Below are 21,827 nucleotides of genomic sequence, written 5' to 3' on the forward strand. Positions count from 1 at the left end.
TATTTATGCATCATCTTCCATATTTCCTGCAACTGATATCACTCTCATTGGGTGAAATATAATATAATATAAAAGCTAATGCAGTGAGCTCGCAGTTGCGATCAGCAGTATTCTGTAAGAAGGAAGTCAGCTCCCAGACGAAACTATCTTTACATCGGTCTGTTTTCAGACCAACTTTGCTTTACGGGAGCGAAAGCTGGGTGGACTCAGGATATCTTATTCATAAGTTAGAAGTAACAGACATGAAAGTAGCAAGAATGATTGCTGGTACAAACAGGTGGGAACAATGGCAGGAGGGGACTCGGAATGAGGAGATAAAGGCTAATTTAGGAATGAACTCGATGGATGAAGCTGTACGCATAAACCGGCTTCGGTGGTGGGGTCATGTGACGCGAATGGAGGAGGATAGGTTACCTAGGAGAATAATGGACTCTGTTATGGAGGGTAAGAGAAGTAGAGGGAGACCAAGACGACGATGGTTGGACTCTGTTTCTAACGATTTAAAGATAAGCGGTATAGAACTAAATGAGGCCACAACACTAGTTGCAAATCGAGGATTGTGGCGACGTTTAGTAAATTCTCAGAGGCTTGCAGACTGAACGCTGAAAGGCATAACAGTCTATAATGATAATGTATGTATGTATGTATAATATAATATAATATAATATAATATAATATAATATAATATAATATAATATAATATAATATAATATAATATAATATAATATAATATTAGTTTCATTCACTGCAAAAATCAGACATTACAACACTGTCATCAAACCAGAAAGTCTATATGCGATCGAATGTATTCCACTGAACAGGAAGGGCTTACTAGAAAACATTGAAAAGACAGAAAGGAAGATCTTGAGGAAGATACTAGGGCCCAGGAAAGTGGGTCAAGAATTTAGACTGCGACCAAATGAGGAACTATACAAAAGGACCGAAAAAATTACAACATCCTTCAAGAAGAGAAGACTCTGCTTCTACGGACACATTAAAAGAATGCCACCAGAGAGAACAGCCAAGCGAATTCTGGAATACATGGAGAACAGGAAGACACAAACTAGCTGGCTTAAAGGGGTCAAGGAGGATATGGAGGAAAATAATATATCACAGCAGGTAGTATACAACAGACAGGGATACAGAAAAATCATCAACAAAATTAAGGGATTCCAAGATCAAAGTAGCAAAAAACGGACCGGCAACAACTGGTCACGAGAACGTAAAGAAGCCCACTCCGAAAGGATGAAGAAGTACTGGGCCGATCGAAAGAGGAAGAACCGTAAATGAATGATGCTTAACGTGGTCCATAGTAGACCCATTCGAAAACAAGAAGAAGAAGAAGAATATAATATAATATCATCTCACACCCAGAAAGGAACAGAGCTGCATTTGTGTTACTACTGCAAAAGACAAAATTCCAAACACTGTGGACAAGTGGCTAACAAGAAACAGAGCTCTCAGTATAGGCTCCTTGACGTGAGTCTTTTGTCTCTATGCAGGACGTGCACAGGCCAATAAATACTGCCGCACAGGGAGGAATTCTAAACACATGGGGCCAATGTGTGACCTGAAACAGACCCACCGCTGGAGAATCTCTACTAGATACCCATGACGTGTTAGGTCTTTCGTCGCTAACCAGTAAGTGCGTACACCGATAGGACAAAGGTGAAAAGAAACAATGATCAACACACAAAACTCAGAGGACAGAGTCCACCGACTGCCTTGAAGAAGACGTAGTGCGCTTTTAAATATAAATTCCACGGGATTTCCCGGTTCTTATTACTTCCGAATGGCCCCATGTGTCACACGCTGCCACCAAGTTTCGACAATATTTTTTGTGTAAACAGAAGGCCTATCAACACGGCATCATTCTCCTGTAACCCCTGCTGGCATGTCACCCGTCACAAATTGCCTAGAGTGGTTTATGCGAAGATGATCTATCATCCTCCAGGCAATCAGGATATCATACGCATTCTAGGGTTTCTAAAGTATGTCTGTACCCGGTAGTATCCAGTATTTAACAAGTACCAGCAACACCAACTTGTGACGGATTTTCCACAAGAACAAAAAAGGAAATATTTATGGTTATCTATTTCCAGCCCACCTAAAAGCCAGTGTCCTCGAATAATGTCTCTCCCTCAGCAGCACTTTCATTTACTCTCTTAGATTTCTACAACGAGGCGCACCCCATCCTAATTTCTTACTATAATTAGCGTCTACCCACTCCACGCTCACCTCATGGCGGGTTACTGTAGCTCACAATTGTGCTCCTAGTGAAATCGAATTTATTAGTGCACAGTAACAGGGAATAGCGGTTTAGATGAGATACACTAGAGAAAATTTCCAGTTTGGTAAAATTACAATTTTATTCCTCCACTAACACTTCAAGCATATTGCTTACCACCTGCCATTTGTCTATAACACCCAAAAATTTAGTTTTAATCTTGAAATTAATTTGTGCCCATATTGTTTATGTAACACTACATGGAAAGAAACTGGAACAAGTAAAGTCATTCAGACATTTGAGAAGTTTGTTAACATGCAATGGAAGATATTCAGAAGACATAACAAGCAGACTATCTATGGGAAAAGAACCTTTCGGAAAGGTGAGAGGGCTCTTGACATCTAAGGCAATCCCTATTAATTTAACAAGGGGGTTCGCCAAATGTTTTATTGGTAGTGTGGTGTCATAAGGAGATGAAACGAGTATATTAAGAAAGAAAGAAGCAATGTGTTTGGAAAGTTTTAAAAGATGGTTGTGGAGAAAGTAAAGTAGACAGATAAAGTGAGATATGCTGTAGTGCTAAGAAAAAGTAGGAGAGAAGAGCCACCTGATGGAAACAATAAGGAAGAGGGAATTATGGTGGTTGGGTCACATACTACGTAGAAATTGTCTTGAACAGAGGGTGATGGAGGGAAAAAATAGATGGCAGAAAAGGAAAAGGAAGAAGAAGGTTTGAAATGTTAACAGATGTCAAACAAGGGAGAAGCTATGAACAACCAAAGCAAGATGCTCAGGACGAAGAATCATGAAGGATTTCCACTTTATATCTGTCTCAAGACAGTTTCACCGAAGAAGAATATATTGTTGAAATTTATACCCCAAAGGTCCCTCTTGAAAGATATGTCCCAGAAACCCCCACGTCTTCCTATCCTCTCCGTACCCATATCCATGGTTCCAGGATTGAGCAGCTGGCAACTGGTCCTTGCCGATGTGATCACTGCTGGTGGAGCATTTAGCGTGTGTAACGCTTATTTAACCCGTAACTTGCCGTTACAATAAGCATCCAGAAAACAAAGTTCATGATGATCAGCAAGCAGATGAAAACAAGGTAGGAAGTGTGTCACATTTCAAATACATAGAATACTGACCAACACAAAAATGGGATTTGGATGTACAAATCAAATCAGGATCGGCATTGCAAAACTCGTATTTCAGAAACCGTAACCTCTAATTTGAAACTCACTCTTGAGATGAAATGCGCTGACGCTTTTCGGTTCTGAAGGATGAACACCATATGCTTCGTCATGAACCGACCGCAGCCTGTGAAATGAGCATATATCACAGAATGTTCAATATCGCTTGGCTTGTCCCCGTCACCAATGAGGTACTCCATCGTGTTCGGAATTCAAGTGACGATTGTCCTTCAACATTCCACTGTAATATCGCATTTATCTATCGTCAATTTTGAATCATTCAAATAACGTTCCTCACTAATGCCTTCGTGTAGGTTGAGATTTCAGCCCGGAAGGTTGTTGGATTCCAAACAGCTCAACCTCCAGTTATCACAGAAAGTCTAGGCGTAGCTGTAGAGGTGAATTAGGGAAGTGAAGAACTAGTTTTATCTTGTTTTTCTGTCCGGACCAGGTGGTTTTATTACACATCAACGTGCCAGGTCCACGAATATGCACAATCCAATTGACCATAAGAGCAACACTTTCACACTTTTAATGAGAGGGTCTGGAGGATAAAAAATTAAGTTACTACCATCGTTCATACCTCAGTCACTTCCACATTCCGATGAGACAGAAGCAGGTAAGTGAAAGTTGTATTGTAGTCTGTACCACAAGGTATAGTGGACTGTACACTGCGTCCTGCCGGGAATGGATTCTGAAATCCAACGCCTTCAGAAATGTCTTTAAACAGATCCAGCTGGATGTGAGCCTCGGATCACGTAGCTGCGTGCTTGCATTCGGCTGACCGCAGTCACGTTTCTCAAGCATAAAACCTTAATGGAAAATGTGTGCCAAGACAAATATAACTCATCTACTGTACCCATACACGTTGAAAGGGAAAGCTGTACTGCAAAGATTAATATGTTCAAGGCATACGGAAAAAATGATTTTATTCCTTCGACATACAGTACTGTAGATACTGTGATAGTACATTGAAAAACCTAATGATTTTATATAAGGTAATACAATAGGTAATGACACGCGCCGCAGTACAGTGGCCTGCTTCTGTATTCTGTGAGTCAGCTCAGTCGCAATGGCAAACAACCTGTTTTGACAAACAAAAGACACCGGGACAGAGTAGTAGGATGAATCGCGATTAGCACACGAACTGGTTATATAACGTGGTGTTTGCAAACACTCGTTCTGTGTCATAGACATAGACGACAGTACCACAGATATTTGTCTGTTGGTCATACGTGTTATTATTTCGTACGAAGTTACAAATATGCAGGTAAAACTATATACAAGTAATGAATATCTAGTAAAATCCACTCATGATCACTAAACATCACAATGTAATGTCCACTTCATGTCATCGTCCCTTGCATTCTGAAGGTCTTCATATCCCACGCTGAAGAACCGTAATGGGCATTCCGTCACAATATGATGAGTTGTCTATACTGCATTACCACAGTCACACTGAAGGTTGGGAGTTTCCCCGACTTGTGTACCAAAAGTTATATCTTCCGTGTCCTATCCGCACCGTGTTCAGAGACGTTCATATCCTTCTTGTGAGATTGAAACTAGAAGGTTTCCTGCAGGGATCGGTGATCAGTCCTAGCTGATCAGGGTTTGATATAGTTCATTCTTCCCGCCGAGATTCGTACATTTTTGTACTTTGATCCAATCAACTTCTTGACTAGTTGCCATGAGAGATGTCGAGATTTTAACCTCCCTTGCTTCTGGGGATAGCAGTCCGAATGTATGGGTCAAAATCATTTGCAGTATATTTTAAACATTCCTAGTTAGAGCTGTTAGCCTTCGAAGGTGTGGAATGATGAATGTAGGATAATACTGGTTGCCACTTGAGTAGTGTGGATTTGAGAGTGCCCGATACTTTCCTCATTGTATCATTTAACTGGACATCGACTTTTCCTACGTGTGCACTGCTGCTCCATACGGAACTACAATATTCAGCCACCGAGTAAAGTAAGGCGAGAGCGGTTGTACGAAGAACAGTCGCAGTTGCTCCTCAACTTGTACTACAGAGTTTGTGTAGGATGTTGTTACGTGTTCTGATTTTTGCTACTGTTCTGCAGAGATGTTCTCTGTATGTCAATGAACGGTCCAGCACAATAACCAGACATCTTGATTGAGGGAAATACTTTATCTATTGACCACTGAATTGTACTTGATGAATAAAATGGGAATGAAATATTAGGGGAGTTTTAGTGAGAATGTTTCAGCAGTATCAAAGTCTGTGGGCTGGTCTGTCAGAGCTATGTTATCAGCAGACATGAACTTTATGCAAGCAGTAGGTGGAAGATCTCCAATGCAGAGATTGAAGAGAAGTGGGGCAAGGACTGAGCCCTGTGGTAATCCATCATTTAATCTATAGGACCGGCTTATGTTACACGGCTACACTGGAGCGAGACGCTGGTAATTTCATGATTTAAAAGGCCTGAAGGGCTATGTCTTTAACTCTGGAACCCATGAAATTAAATTTTGGTATCCTGGGAAATTGTTTGAAATTATAACAGGGATGAGGACGAGGAATAACAGGCTAGGTCTCGTATACCGTAATAACGCCGAGTTAGCAGGATTCAAAATATGATGACCCACATTGTCTTAAAGGGATCGCCAGATGCTGACTGGTTACCGGCCCACAAATGGACTCGACTAGTCTGTGGTCTGACAGCTCTGCACTTCGACCGTCCAACCGAGCGGAGGAGAGGAGGCCACGGCTAGTAGTGGCTCTACGCCTCTGTATTGGGGAGACGGAGGGAGGCTGGTCCCTGTCTCTTCTTCCGTCATCCATCTCCGTTAAATTCAATAACAATTTTTGCTACTTGATATCGCACTAACACATCGAATGTTTATGGTGACGGAGAGATTGGAAAGGGCTAGAATTGGGAAGGAAGCAGTCGAGGCTTTAATTAATGTACAGCCCCAGCATTTACCTGATGTGAAAATGAGAAGCCAACGAAAACCAAAATTGCCAACGGTGTGATTAGAACCCACTATGTGTACACAACTCACAGCTGCGCGACTGTAACCGCACGGCCAATTCACCCGGTGCAATTTCAGGAACTACCCTCCTCAATGACCGACACACACACACACACACACACACACACACACACACACACACACACACACACACACACACACACACACACCTTGTCAACAAGCAGCATTTTGTTGACTGAGGTAATTTGTAACAAAATTAATTTGATCAAAAGATCGTTGATTCAGTGTTTCAGGAAAATTTCTTTTTCATGTTAATACAGGCTGAAAAAGCCCATTTTTCGCTCCATAAATCTCTATATACATATAATCCTTAATTCTGTTCGTCATTCACAGTGATATTGAGAAAACGACAAGGTTTCGACAGCTGAAATTGGTACCAGTTTTAGATTATTGTGTTTTACTTACAAGAAAAAAGAATGAACCTATCACGACCACGATTTATGGGCTTTTCTTAAAGAAAAAGACGTTTCTATAAGCGAAGTCGTTGTCGCAAATTCATCATGATTACGTAGGTACACACCTATAGTATATCTGTCGGCATGACGTCGAACTGCCAACATCCTGCTTCTGTTTCCTTCCACAGATGTATGTGAGACTTAAACTGGTACCTACCACTTATGGGTTACAAGAACAATGCAATAATACTATCAATCAATCAATCAATCAATCAATCAATCAATCAATCAATCAATCAATCAATCAATCAATCAATCAATCAATCAATCAATCAATCAATCAATCAATCAATCAATCAATCAATCAATCAATCAATCACTACTGATCTGCATTTACGGCAGTCGCCCAAGAGGCTGTTGCTTTCCTAGGCTTTTCTTAAATGATTGCAAAGAAATAGGATATTCATTGAACATCTCCCTTGGTAAGTTATTCCAGTCCCAACTCCCCTTCCTATAAACGAATATTTGTCCCAATTTGTCCTCTTGAATTCCAACTTTATCTTCATATTGTGATATTTCATACTTTTAAGGACACCGCTCAAACTTACTCGTCTACTGATGTCCTCCCGCGCCATCTCTCCACTGACAGCTCGGAACATACCACTTAGTCGAGCAGCTCGCCTCCTTTCTCCCAAGTCTTCCCAGCCCAAACTTTGCAACATTCTTGTAACGCTACTCTTTTGTCGGAAATCGCCCAGAAAAAAATCGAGCTTCTTTTCTGTGGATTCTTTCCAGTTCCGGAATCAAGTAATCCTGGTGAGGGTCCCATACACTGGAACCATACTCTAGCTGGGGTCTTACCAGAGACACATATGCTCTCTCCTCTACATCCTTACTACAATCCCTAAATACTCTCATAACCATGTGCAGAGATCTGTACCCTTTATTTACAATCATGTTTATGTGATTACCCCAATGAAGATCTTTCCTTATATTTATACCTAGGTATTTACAATGATCCCCAAAGGGAACTTTCACCCCATCAACGCAGTAATTAAAACTGAGAGGACTTTTCCTATTTGTGAAACTCACAACCTGACTTTTATCCCCGTTTATCATCATACCATTGCCTACTGACCATCTCTGAACATTATCGAGGTCATTTTGCAGTTGCTCACAATCTTGTAACTCATTTATTACTCTGTACAGAATAACATCATCTGCGAAAAGTCTTATCTCTGATTCCACTTCTTTACACATATCATTGATATATATATATATATATAAGAAAACATGAAGGTCCGGTAATACTGCCTTGAGGAATTCCCCTCTTAATTTTTACAGGGACAGATAAAGCTTCACCTACTATAATTATCTAGAAACAGAGCCACCCATTCAGTCACACTTTTGTCAAGTTCAATTGCACTCATTTTTGTCTCCCATGATCTACCCTATCAAATGCCTTAGATAAGTCAATCTCAACACAGTCCAATTGACCTCCTGAATCCAGGATATCTGCTTCATCTTGCAGGGATCCTACAAGTTGGGCTTCAGTGGAATAACCTTTCCCAAACCCAAACTGCCTTCTGTCAAACCATTTATTAATGTTGCAAACATCTATATATATAAAATAAAGAGTTTTGTCTGTATATTGCTCAGAATTTGAAAATAATGGTATTTCTGTATCGGTCATGTCCATAGTAACAAGAAAATGCACTTTTTACTTTTCCGTAATGTCTGTCTGTCTGTCTGTCTGTCTGTCTGTCTGTCTGTCTGTCTGTCTGTCTGTCTGTCTGTCTGTCTGTCTGTCTGTCTGTCTGTCTGTCTGTCTGTCTGTCTGTACACGCATCACGAGAAAACGGTTGAAGAGAATTTAATGAAAATCGGTATGTGAAGTCAGGGGATGAGCCTCTACAATCTAGGCTATCAATCATTTTACTCACGCTGAGTGAAATTGTAGTTTAGGGGAAGGCCTAAAATTGAATTCTCAACTATTTATGTTATTAGTGGTTTAATGAAAATCGGTATGTGAAGTCGGGGGATGAGCCTCTACAATCTAGGCTATCAATCATTTTACTCACGCTGAGTGAAATGGTAGTTTAGGGGAAGGCCTAAAATTGAATTCTCAACTATTTATGTTATTAGTGGTCGTATTTTAAAGTAAATGGGTATGAAAAATTACGGAATAAGTTACTACAATCTAGGCTATCAATAATTGTATTCACGCTGAGAAAAATGGTAGTTTAGGGGAAGGCCTAAAATATAATTCTCAAATATTGTTGTTATTAGTAGTCCTATCTTGATGAAAATCTGTATGCAAAGTAAGGAAATAAGTCGCTATAGTCTAGGCTGTAAATTATTTTATTCACGCTGAGTGAAATGGTAGTTTAGGGGAAGGCCTAAAATGTAATTCTCAAATATTTCTTTTTAGAGGTGTAATCGATGAATGCTACATAACTAAGGTTATATAGTATTGAATTTCCTATTATTCATGTCTTGTACATTGTTACCGTACTGGCTATGATCACAAAGATATTCATGATTTTGGATTTTTGTTACTAAGTCTATATCAGCGCCGAGTAACCAGAAATGGGTAAAGAGTATTTAATGAAAATCGGTATGTAAAGTCGGAGAATAAGAAACTACAGTTTATGGTATAAAATATTTTACTAAACACAGATTCGAAAGAAAACTAAATGTGAAACTAAATTGGAATGATAACAATATAGAAAGCTCATAACATTGATCAACAATAACATTACATTGACCATTGTTTGTTGTGATGTGCTTTGTGTCATCTGTTGCCCTTCATCTACGGTAGATAGGATTACTGCTGCGTACAGAGTATTTTTTATTTGATTTACGTCGCACCGACATAGATAGGTTTTATGGCGACGATGGGATAGGAAAGGGCTAGGAGTGCCTTAGGCCTTAATTAAGGTACAGACCCAGCATTTGACTGATGTGAAAGTGGGAAACCACGGAATACCATCATCAGCGCTGCCGACAATGAGGTTTGAAGCCACTATCTCTCGGATGCAAGCTCACAGCTGCGCACCGCTAACCACACGGTCGACTCGCCCAGTCGTACAGAGTGTAACAGCCTGCCTGAATATTGATGGGAAGTAGCTGGGGAGTTATATAACTTTCTTCTTTAGCATGACATTCTCCTGGTTTATAAATTTTCTGATACTACTGGTACGTAACACACTGGATCATCATAGCATTCGGGCTATTCAATCCCTACTCTGAGGCACTGATTGGAATGAACAGTGTGCATATTTAGCGGAATAATGGCAGATGAGTGTTCATGGCAATCTGCGGCCTGGTCATCCCAGCTCTGGAACTTTGGACTATTAGATTGGCACCGCAATCTAACCGCAGCACTGTTCGTTAAAAGTGATAAAACGTGCCGCTTTCCATTTGATCGAGTATTTTATATGATAGCATTGCTTTTAATCGCTACATTCATACGTTTTTGTAATGACCTATGTTGATTTCAGGTTAAGAAAACCACAAAGTCAGTCTTTCTGAGAATCCCGTATCGAAGCACGGGTTCATCAGCTAGTGTCTTATATAATCAGAAATAATGTTTACCCAAAGCCTACATACAATACATGTCAAAATGACTGGCCTGTAATTTTCAGCTTTATGCCTATCACCCTTTCCTTTATATACAGGGGCTACTATAGCAACTCTTCATTCATTTGGTAAAGTTCCTTCATGCAAACAAAAATCAAACAAGTACTTCAGATATGGTACTATATCCCAACCCATTGTCTTTAGTATATCACCCGAAACCTTATCAATTCCAGCTGCTTTTCTAGTTTTTCAACTTTTTTATCTTACTGTAAATGTCATTGATGTCATAGGTAAATTTTAATACTTCTATAGTATTAGTCACCTCCTCTATCTGGACATTATCCTTGTAACCAACATCTTTACATTCTGCTGACTGAATACTTCTGCTTTTTGAAGATCGTCGCATACACACTCCCCTTGTTCATTAATTATAGCTGGAATGTCCTTCTTGGAACCTGTTTCTGCTTTAAAGTACCTATACATACTCTTCCATTTTTCACTAAAATTAGTGTGGCCACCAATTATGCTTGCCATCATGTTATCCTTTCAAGGAACATATGGCAATCAATAGATGGGTGACAAATACTAAGGGATTGTATGGATTTTTATCATTAAAAATCACTAAAGCATAACCAATAAAAGCAACACTGGCAGGTTTAAAAGTAGAGCTGTTCTGTGAAAATTACTATCGTTCAATGAAACGAATGAATCATTGGCCTTGGTCAATTCTGACACTGTAGATTTGACGGTTCGATTCCTGTTCGTTGAATATATGTTTACCATCAGATTTTTGGTCAGCAGAGAAGAAGAGCTGATGTTATGAAATTTCTGAATTAAATCCCAAACCTCTCCGCAGTGCTAATATAGAATGAGGGCCTGTGGCGCTGTGGTTGGTGATTCGTTTTGGACAGTTGTATGCAGCTTTCTCAAAGTTGCCTCTGTGGATCAGTGGTAGAGTGTCGGCTTCCGGATCTCAAGACAACGGGTTCAACCTGGCAGAGGTATTCGGATTTTTGAAGGGCGGAAGAAAGTCCATTCGACACTTCATGTCGTACGATGTCAGCATATAAAAGATCTCTGGTGACACATTTGGTGTTTATCAGACAAAATTAATTAAATCTCAGCCATAGACACCCAGGATAATTTCGGTTTACACGGTCTGCCATCTAGTGGGCCTAGAGGAAAACGGAACGTCGACATTGACGCGCAGACAGCCAGATGACGTCAACTTGAAATGTCTGCACACGGTAGCTGAGACCATACTATTATTATTATTTTAGCTTTCTCAAGAGTATGCAGATCCAACTGCACTCAGTTTTGTTTGTAAGGAAATAATATAATACCTATTTTGATTCCATTCAAGTGCTGTGTAAAACCTGGAGGGTGTAACTTTTATTCATAAGATATATTAATAGTCCATTTAGAATTTCAAATCACTTTGTATACAGTAATTTCGACTGACGAAGATAGGTTTATGTACTAGTTGATTATATTCCTTCCATTCTTTCTTTTGATTTTTCCATAGGACTCAGCGAGCGATCCCATCTCTACCGCCTCAATGGCAGTGTCCTTGAGCGTCAGACTTTGGGTTGGGGATACAACTGGGGAGAAAGTCCAGTACCTCGCCTAGATGGCTTCACCTGCTATGCTGAACAGGGGCCTTGTGGGGAATGGGAAGATTGGAAGGGACAGGCAAGGAAGAGGGAAGAAAGGGCCCGCGGCATTCAGTGAGGTACGAACTCAGGGGCGTATTCTCCTTGAATGCAAGGCATTCACTGCATGCGTTATGATAACACAAAGAACTGTCTGATGTACGATTTTAGGTTGTTTTAAGTCAAATATTAACGATTTCATCTCTCAGAAGTTCAAAAGGTCCGCGCAACTGTACTAGTTCCGTTCCTTGACTACGTGTGGTGCTGGTGTAGTCTCGCCGTCTACTCCTCTCTAGGAAGAAAGAGACAGCATGGCGGAGTTAAGGATGCAAGGCATTCAATCTTAAAATTGCATTCGGTGGCAGGCGTAGTTCTGAAACCCTCCGAACGATGTCGCTGCAATTGAAACTTGGTCAGAATTTGTCACTCCATACCCGTGCTACGCTCTGCCATCTGTTAGCAACTTGGAGAAAGTCGACATGTTTACAGCGAACGGGACCCACAGATTATCCCCCAGCGCGAACCCAACGTGACGAAACTGACCAATGCCACTGAGGTGACTTTCCTCCAGTGCTTCAGTTGTGGCTAACTAGTGAGTTAATTCATTGTGTGTTTTGCTGATTAGTGAGTTCATTCTGTGTGTGCTGTTCCTGTGCTATTCGTCGTTTTCGGTCTTTTATTATATTTTGCGCTTATTGTGGTATTAACGATGGATGAGTCTAAAACGGATATAATTGTAAATCAGTTTACTGGCCGTTCGTTTGATGAAAAGATTCAAATAGTTCAAGCCGGGAGACCTCTACCTTCCCTCGTATATTTCTCCTTTACCGGGCGAGTTGGCCGTGCGTGTAGAGGCGCGCGGCTGTGAGCTTGCATCCGGGAGATAGTAGGTTCGAATCCCACTATCGGCAGCCCTGAAGATGGTTTTCCGTGGTTTCCCATTTTCACACCAGGCAAATGCTGGGGCCACGGCCGCTTCCTTCCAACTCCTAGGCCTTTCCTATCCCATCGTCGCCATAAGACCTATCTGTGTCGGTGCGACGTAAAGCCCGTAGCAAAAATTCTTCTTCTTCTTCTCCTTCTTCTTAATCTGCTTACCCTCCAGGGTTGGCTTTTCCCTCGGCTTTTTGGACTCAGCGAGGGATCCCACCTGTATCGCCTCAAGGGCAGTGTCCTGGAGCTTCAGACTCTGCGGCGGGGACAAAACTGGGGAGGATGACCAGTACCTCGCCCAGGCGGCCTCACCTGCTATGCTGAACAGGGGCCTTGCGGGGGATGGGAATAATGGAAGGGATAGACAAGGAAGAGGGAAGAAAGCGGCCGTGGCCTGAAGTTAGGTACCATCCCGGCATTTGCCTGGAGAAGTGGGAAACCACGGAAAACCACTTCCAGAATGGCTGAGGTGGGAATCGAACCCACCTCTACTCAGTTGACCTCCCGAGGCTGAGTGAACCCCGTTCCAGCCCTCGTACCACTTTTCAAATTTCGTGGCAGAGCCGGGAATCGAACCCGGACCTCCGGGGGTGGCAGCTAATCACACTAACCACTACACCACAGAGGCGGACTCTCGTAAATTTAAAAATAGAAAACAAGAATTGTGTACGCACGTTCAATCCAGGAACTTACAGTAAAACTGTTTGGCTCGAGTTCACTTACATGTAATTAGGGTGAGTAGAATTGAAATTTACTTAATACATTGTGTTAACTGTATGGTTACTAGTTGCATGCCTCAGTGGAGATTCCAGGATACGCCACTGTACGAACTCATCATTTGCTGGAGGAGAAGTGGGAAACCACGGAGAACCACTTCAAGAATGGCTGAGGAGGGAGTCGAAAACCCTCTCTCTCTACTCAATTGACCTACCAAGCCCTCGTATCACTTTTCAAAATTCGTGGCAGAGCCGCGAATCGAATCCAGGCCTTCCGGGGTGGCAACTAATCACGTTAACTAGTTGATAATAATGCCCCAAATCGGACCTAGTGATCCAATTAGAAACTATGATCCGAAATTCTAAGACAAGGGGGTAAATTGTCATGTTTAGTTTCGTGAAATGTAAGCAACTTCTTTAATGTCGTGAAAATCTCCAGTTACATCACACGTGGACGAACTACCTCGGTTATTCCATTTGAGGGACCCACTCTTTTATTCATCCGCTATGTTCATTTACCTCTTCTGCTTTGTGTCACCCCTATTTTCAACCGGAAACTGGATCGTCATCATTATAACAACTACACTTTATGAGTGCCCATAATGCAGCCGTAACAAAAATTTCAATTTTATTTTGCTTTCATGCCTCGTGTAGGTTATTATTATCCTAACTCCGCAACTGGAATGCGACTGGCAGTAGGAAGGATGATCTGTCATTATAATGAGTACTCCCCAGCAGGACTGTGATTTGCAGTAGGTAAGTGTGCCTCTCGTTATAATTATGACACCCCAGTTCTACTGTAACTGCCCAGTACGCAAGTGTGCCTCCCATTATAATCAAGACTCCCAATCTCTATTGTGTATGGCGGTAGGGAAAGGGGCCTGTCATTATACTGAAAACTCCCAAACTCGACTGTGAATGGCAGGAGGCAACGGAGCCTGCCGTTATAATAGAAGCTCCTGAACTCGATTCAGAATGGCACTAGGGAGCGTGGCCTGCCGTTATCATCAAAACTCCCCAACGCGCACGTTACATCGCAAACAACCTATAGGGACCTCAGCGCAGGGTTTCTCGGATAACGCTATGAGACATGTACTTTAATAAACTCTTACTTCCTGCGTGTACAGTGATTTACGTAGAAATCCGTATATAATGTAGAATACCTTAGAGAAGCTTTAACTGGCGTTAGGAGTAGGGTCCTGTCATTATAATGAAAACTCCACAACTCGATTGTGGATGGCAGTAGGTGACTGAGCCTGTCATTTTGGAAGAAACTATTTGCCCGTTATCTTCTATGGAAATCGTCTTCTAAAATTCAATGCACCTGTTCTTGAAATTCCCAGCTCTTCTGTCCAAGAAGATTCGTGATATGTCCGCAAGTATTAGTGACTTTTGAAAAATAATCCTACTTGATAAATGAGTCGATAAAGACGTAATTATTATTTATATTTAAGAAAGTTACAAGACAATGCATTTGTAATAGTATTAAAATGAAAAATCATCAATAATCATTTTAATACTTCTCATGCGAAAAGGAGCTCAGACATTAAAAACATTACACATTCTCTACATTACGGTACGACAATTGCCATCACCGAACTCGATAGCTAGCTGCAGGCGATGAAATGCGGCCAGTATCCAGCATTCTGGAGATAGTGGGTTCGAACCCCACTGTCGGCAGCCCTGAATATGGTTTTTCCATTTTCTCACCAGACTAATGTTGGGGCTGTACCTTAATTAAGGCCACGACCGCTTCCTTCCCATTCCTAGCCATATCCTCTCCCATCGTCGCCATAAGAATGATCTATGTCGATGTGACGTAAAGCTACTTGCAAAAAAAAAAAGCATTTGACATCAATAATTCTCAAGATGACAAATAATAATAAAAATAGAGACTAATAGACTCTTTTTGCAAACTGTATTTCTGTTGTGTGCTAATGAACAAACATAGTTGTCGCAGAAGTTACACTCTCTCTTTCTTTCAACTTGAAACTTCTTCTTATTAACATTATTCTGCAGTAATCGAAACCGACTTTCAACCTATTAGGTCGTGTTACGTACATTTAGCACGTATTGAAGAGATGTTAAGTACAGAACAAAAATGGCCAACCAGACACCAGTGGGATCCGAACCTACGACCTCCCGATTTCGCGTCGGTTGCTCTACCAATTGAGCTATGGTGGCCTAGGCCATCTTTGTTCTGTAGGAAAGGATCGGGAGGTTGTGGGTTCGGATCCCACTGGTGGCTGGTTGGCCATTTTTGTTCTGTACTTAAGATCTCTACAACACGTACTAAATGTACGTAACACGACCTAATAGGTTGAAAGTCGGTTTCGATTACAATGCGGTTGTGAAAATTCAATATTCATTCAATATTCATTATTCTACAGCTTTACCCACACCCTGTTTTACAGACCGATGCCCTACCTGACGTCAACCATTCCTTAAGGTATGCAAGGAGTCCTGCCATTATAATCAAAACTCCCCAACGGGATTTAACTGGCATTAGGAATAGGGGCCTTTCATTATAATGAAAACTCCACATCTCGATTGTATATGGCAGTAGGCGACTGAGTCCGTCATTTTGGAAGAAACTATTGCGCACGGTGGTTTGTTAGAATATGAAGAGCAGGGTGTTGGGACAAATACAGACACTCAATTCCCGAGTCGGAAGAATTAATCAAACTAGACTGAATTTCCCGACACGACCGGGAATTTGACCGAGGACCCTCTGAAACTGAGGTCCAAACACTGGCAACTTAGCCAAGGAGTCGGACTCGCTCAACTTTAAACTGAGTTTCATAAAATTTTGTTGAAGTGTTTTCACCGGAGGCTGTAACAATTGGTAGTTTTGACTGTTTCTCTTAAGAAAACTATATCGAGATAGTCATCCCCATTAACTCTAAGGACAGGTGGCAAAATAAAGTTGTTCCACTGTCCAAAGAATGTCAAATGAAAGTGTATGTATGTTTGGTATTCAGACCCAAGGCTCGTTTGATCCTCCAAAGCTCCGCCAACAGCTGTCATAGATAGCCTAGGCGTCAATGAGGACGCGTACTAGGGAAATAAGGAGTGAGGTAGTTTCCCGTTGCTTTCCTCACCGAGCCGGAGATTGCTATTACATATCAGTCTGCCAAGCCCACTGAAATGCATGCACTAACCGACCCTATGAGATAATTTTCATACTATTCATAACATGAACTGGCTGCATAAGGAATGGTATTACTAGTGTCCCTCATACCTCGGTCACTTTCACGTTGTCAAAGCCAAAGGTGAGACTGAGAAAGATCAATAAATGTAACACATTTCTTCTAGTCCCTACCAGAACAAAAGACATAGTACACTGTAAACACTACATCTCACCAGCAAAGGCACAATGAAAGTGAAGGATTATAAAATTAACTTTAATCGGAAGTGAAGAAGAGTTGATCAGCGGTGATCGGATAGCCAATACGAAATTGAAGTGGTACTGTAATGCTAGAATCGGTTTGGGGCTCGTGATTGCCATCCTAACTACACAACTAAATAATTAACTTATGAACTATAACTAGCTAACAAACCAAGACTACTATAGCCAAGGCAGAAAACCTGCTGATTTTTTGGAGTGTCATTTGATCAATGCAACGACATTTCGTGACCGGGTCCGCTGTCTCTCACATCAGACAATTCCTCAGCTGGTTTCATGACGCTGAATGAAACTTATTACAGCCCTCAGCCCAGACAGACAGTGAACTGAACGTGGGACGTCAGGGTAAGAGACATATATGCTACTAGATTGCCATAAGTCTATTTACCCCACTTTCTGAAACTTAGGGCCCCTGGATGTGTTCTAATAAATTAACCAATCCATCTGAGCACATTTATCGACTTTTTCTCACGTAATCCAAGAACGAAGAATGGATTACAATTTAAATGGATATATTGGAAATTAGATAGAAACATTAACAGGAATGATCTGACGTTGACGTCTCAAATAATCGAATTACTACGTCCGAAATAACCGCCAGGTGGATCTAACTGCACCAAACAATTGGAGGAAAATGTCACACAAGAATGTGATTACTTTCTGCTAAACGTATCTAAGGAGAAGCTATGTAGGTGATTCAGAGGCTGAATGACCACGTCGTACGAGACCTGAAGTTCTCTGCTAGAATGTGACGGCATTTTAGGCGCAATTTTATGTTCGTTATGATGCGCGCCTAATTTCCCGCGAGACATTTTGCGGCAGGATAAAAATGTAAGGTAGCGGCAATAAAACTTTATTCGTAATAATACCGGGAGTCGTTACGTAGGTATTAAAGTCTATTTCCTCTGCTTCACATTCTCTAGTTTATCACGCTTCAGCCGGTTTCTTCCATGAATCCGATGTGGTAGTTGCATTTTGTTTAGAATGCTGTTTATATTCATTCATGTTCAAAAAACAGAACACCTTGAAAAACTAGAGATACGAAGTTCATATTCACAGGACATGTTCACTGGTATGTTCTGAAGAAATGATTAGCATTTGAACTATGTCGGCTCAGGTTTAAGGTCCACATCGATATATCGGCGCACCAACACCGACTGGTAAAACCAGGCTTCCTGGCGGAATACTGTTGTGTAGTGTTTCAGCTTCAGATTGTGTGGCAGACACTGTTTGTTATATATGCTTTAGGGTCAATCGATGGGGCAGTTTCATTTTGTAAACTCTCGCCGATTGGGCTCCTTTCTCCGACAAATTGGGTTCAATCGTGTCGCCGACTTACTCATTTCTTTTTAAACGAGTGTACGGGTTTTGTTATCTAGTCTCCATTCCTCGACACCTTACTAAAGGTTTGTTGAACCACGGAGTCCTAGGACTTCCTAAAACTAACAGAGGTGACTACCACATTGCGGCTTCTAATCTGATTGATTGGTTGATTGGTTGATTGATTCATTGATTCATTCATTCATTCATGCTTCCATTCATTCATTCACTCATTCATTGATAAGAACGTTCTTTATTTCAAGCGAAGAGCAATTTATTTCGGAAATATTGAACTTATGAGAGCGTACCTTTCAGATTTATGTTCTTTTTTCACCATCTACAAGTACAGGGTGACCAACCTAAAATTTGTACCTGAAATGTCTTCCAGTTATTTCCTGTCACATATGTGGCACTGTCGAAAAGGAATGTATAAATGTGCACATTTTCGAATATGGCGCCTTCAGGATTTAGTACCCCGAAAATCAAACAGAGGAGGGTGGCGTGTGTCTCGGACTGCACGTTAAAGTCACTGAGGGGCGTTAATATACGAACATCGCAATACACATGTCTTCAACGTTCGAAATGTTGACACTGATCTGGATAGTGTTCTGGACCTCATAAGGAAAGCACAAATCAAGAAGACTCCGAGGATCGCCAAGCCATGGTTCGATAAGGAATGCTACACGGTCAGTCAAGATACTCTGGACCTTTTCCACAAGGCACGGAAAGCAGGTGTGAAATCCACATATGCTGAGTATGCAGTGAATAGGAAAACATACAAAGATCTACTCAAACAAAGAAAGCGCACTACCTAGAAAAACAGGCTATATTGCAATCTCAAGATACTATGAAAGACCCCTAAATTGCTCTCAAACAACGAGCTTCGTGCCCTTCTCCCGAATTCCTAACAGACACATGGGAGAAACATTTCTCGGAGATCCTTAATCAGCGAAACCTTCATACGCTCTCCCACTTCGAGAAAATCTGCATTGTACAGCAAGACCTATAGATCAAGAGGAAGTCAAAACTGCTCTCCAGTCCATGAAAGGTAAGAAGGTAGTTGGCCAGAATGTAGTTTTCAATGAAAATCTGAAAGACATCTGTGACATACTGCTTTATGGATCACTCTGTTCAACGCGTGTTTTACAACAGGGAAAATACCCGAAGGTTGGAGACAGTCGCATTACAAAGTGCTCTTCAAAGGCAAAGGATACAGGGGTGACCATGATTCGTATAGAGAGTATTGCTCTCAAAAACAACATTTATACGACCTATGCCAAGATCCCAGAGAACAGGCTAATTGCAGAAACAGGAACTATGATCCCCGAACTGCAATTTGGTTTCATGAAAGGAAGAGGGGCATTACATGCAGTCAAGAATCTCTTGGACAATGTACGTGATTCAACGAGGTGGTCAAAGGGGAAATTTTATGTAATATTTGTGGATTTAAGAAGGCTTTTGACCTCTTAAACAGAGAAATACTCCTTAGAAAACTAGCGAATATGATTGGAGCACACAAAACCATAGTCATAAATAACATACTTGCTTACAACAGGCTCAATATACAAGATGGCAAAACACCCTGCACAGCCATTCTACAAAGCAACGGGATACTGCAAGGCGACCCCCTTAGTCCGATACTATTCAACATAGCCTTAGCAGATATCACAAATATCATCCACAATACATCGTTTGTGATGTACCAGTATGCAGATGACATATCAATATGATCAAATAACAGAGATGACCTACAAGCTTTAATGGATAAGCTCGATGAGTATGTCATCATGAATAGTCTCATAATCAATAGGAAGAAAACAGTCCAAATGATTTTCTGAAAGGGAGGCAGAATAGCAGTAAATGAGAGGATAACAAGCAGTAATACTAGAAGTTGTGAATTCATTAAAAAACTTGGGGATTACGTTCCAGCCCTCTTCTACTTTTTTTAGAATTCATGTAGGAGACCGGTCATTGGCAGCCATCAGAAATATGTATGATCTGAAGGAGCCCACTAAACTGTCTCTAAATACAGCCATGACGCTGTTCTACCTGTCCTGACATACGGTTTGGAGGTAATTTGGGAACACCTACATCTATCTGACCTTCGAGTTATTAAGAATGTCAAGGCTAGATTCTTGGAAAGAATTTTAGGTATTCCCAAAATGACACCATCAAGACTGGCGTATGAACTACCCAGAGAAACCTTCCTAATGGAAGACATAACAATGGGACTACAATTACCCTCCACACGAGAACAGGAACTACTTCAAATTAGACTAAGAAAAGGAGCAGAAATTGACCTGAAATTCTACAGGACTGACGCAATGATTAATCGAAGCTGGACTGGACCGAACACCGAATTGAGGAGTGCTCAGAACATACTGGCCATACATGGTTCCCGTCACAAACTGTGCTTACGACCTGGTTTTCGTGACCCATCTGTGTAGTGCGTGTGTGTGTTATGTAACAAACAATGTGATCGATACCATTTTAATGAATGCTGTAAAAGAACATTTTCCTTATGGTTTACTCTAAAATGTAATGCACATTTGCGCGCAATTTCTTCTTATTATTAAATGTTGACGAATAATGTAAAGGTCATGTGTTCCACTGAATATTACACCACGGAGAATGTTTCGAGGTAACAGGTACTGTAGAAATGTACATATGAAAGAGGAGAGCTGAATAGATATTTGTTCTTTACGTAAAACAATTCTCTAGATGTGGAAGTCACCATTATTGCATTATTGAAGTAATACACAAAATAAAAAATAAAAATAATGATTTAGGAGTAATAGGATCTTTACTGATGAGCAGTCACATGGCTCCTTAGAGGTACGTTAGAGATTGTTGAGAGAGTTAACCGTGCGGGACCATTCTGCATACACAATCACCGATCTACTCAGTGTCGTCAGTGTTTCTGGAGCAATGCTACTTGCAATATATGTGGTCTTTCCGAAATAATGAAGAAAGGAATATGTACATTTGACCTCCTCGTGTGATTTCAATGGGAAAAATATATTCAGCTTAAAAGGTAGATTGAGGCGAACCCTGTCGGATCCAGGCTTTAATTCTGCAAACATCGCTTGCGCTAGCTGCACCAATCGCTGTAATATATATGGAACTTCCTTCCGGAATAGACTCAACAGGGAGAGCCTATACCACTACGGAAATCCGCAATAGTGAGTATTTTCTCCTCGCCTTACGTCGGTGTGAGGGAAACATTCGCCAACGATAGTTTTCGGTTGCTGGCGAGACCTAGTGTTTACAGTGCATTGAGTCTTCCTGTGTGGGCTGCAGAAATGTTGTTACTTTCATTGACCTTAGCTTAGACAATATGAAAGTGACTGAAAGATGAGCCATGCTAGTAATGTCCTTCCTTATGAAGCCAGTA

The sequence above is a fragment of the Anabrus simplex genome, chromosome 7 (genome assembly GCF_040414725.1).
Source record: "Anabrus simplex isolate iqAnaSimp1 chromosome 7, ASM4041472v1, whole genome shotgun sequence".
NCBI lineage: Eukaryota > Metazoa > Arthropoda > Insecta > Orthoptera > Tettigoniidae > Anabrus > Anabrus simplex.